A 1,735-nucleotide genomic window follows, 5' to 3' on the forward strand; every position below is an offset into this window, starting at 1 on the left:
TGTTGGGGACACAAGAGACTCTTTGTTATTTGGTTGCAGGATTGCTTGGGAGAGACCATCTTCATCCTATGCCTCTTATGGATTGATTGACCTTAGGTCATCCACTTGAGGGAAATTTGCTACTGTCCTACAAACCTCTGCACTTGGAGGCCCAACAATGTCTACAAGAAGAAGGTTGCGTAGTAGACATCACCCACTTGTCAACGAAGGAAAGGCAGGGTAAGTCAGTGATAGCCACGTCAGAGGATCCATGTCCACGTCGGGGGACGTCATGCTTACAGGTAGGGTTGGAGCGGCGTCGTGGGAATCGTGTGTGGGTGTGGCAGTGGTACAAACAAGAAACATGATGGTCGTCATGGTTCAACTTCCATGGACAAGCTGTCATGTCTGCTAACACATGTATATCAAAACTAGAGTGTTTATATTTCAAGCACGTGAACAAGTATTATTCTACTACTTTGGATCCATTGCAATGCACGGGCCAGCACATTGGTAGTAGTAGTGTCTATCTCTATCTCTAGAGGCCTTCCCTCGTTCATCCTTTTCTCTCACAAGATAAATTACTCATACAAATGCATCTTGATGTTCCGTGGAATGCACGAGGATGTTTCCTTGGGGGTCTCTCCAGCGCGGCGTGGCCGTAGTTGCAAGTTGACAACCCTTGAGATGCTGATGTTGAGGGGCACTCGGATTTCCTCCGATGAGCAGGTAAGATGAGTTTGATCACGTAGTAAATGCATTCTAAAGACTACTTCCGTGTCCATTTCCTAATTCTCCCCCTGCCCACTGTTTCACAGGTTAGGTTCGGTGCAAGTGGAGATTGGCTTGCATATGTACGGGAGAGTACCAACATCAATTTGCACAACATTTACAACGGTGACACCATTCCCGTAGAACCTTTGTCCAACATTGGGATCAGCCATGCAATGGTCCACCGCATGAATTGGTATGATGGAACCACAATGAGATTGAATAAGATAGCACGAACCTTGCACATGGCGGTCAAAGGTGGACCATGCTGTCTGCAGACGATTTGTTGTCGTACGAGTACGAAGACGTTGTGCTCCTTTCTAATCGCATCTTCGCGGTGACAAACTAGGGGACTTGTTTCGTATGGGACATATCCTACGATATACTCCCTCTCTCCTAGTTTATTTATTTTGAATCCTTTTGTTTTGTAAGTTTCAAATTCAAATTTAGAGCTCCCCATCACATGTTGAGATTACAATGTCCATTAAATCATTGCGTGCATGTATAGTAAAGAAACAAATCTAGAGTTTGGCACGAGTTCGTGCAGCGGTAGCACCAACCTGGTGCAGGAGTTACATTTCCATCTCAGGGCCCTCGGGACTGAGCTTCAGTGCCTTACTACACCTGCCTTTGAGTCAATAACATGTGGACCCGATAGGTGGCTGATCCACATGTAATGCTCCCGAAGGCAGAGGGGCAATGGGCCGAGAGGGGTGAGCCGCAGGTCGGGGGACGTGTGGTGTCATGGGTTCGTGCGGCGTCGTGGGAATCGCGTGTGGCTGTGGTAGAAACTTGATGCTCGCCTCATTTAAGGTGGCCCACATGTCATGCACACAAAGGCAGAGGGGCGGTGCGGCCGAGAGGGGTGAGGCGCACGTTGGGGGACATGGTGCCATGGGTTGGAGCGGCGTCGTGGGAATCGCGAGTGGCAGTGGATGAAATGTGATGGTCGCCATAGTTGAACTTCGATGGACAAGCTGTCATG

The sequence above is a fragment of the Triticum urartu genome, chromosome 1A (genome assembly GCF_056163025.1).
Source record: "Triticum urartu cultivar PI428250 chromosome 1A, HENAU_Tu73, whole genome shotgun sequence".
NCBI classification, from domain to species: Eukaryota; Viridiplantae; Streptophyta; class Magnoliopsida; order Poales; family Poaceae; genus Triticum; species Triticum urartu.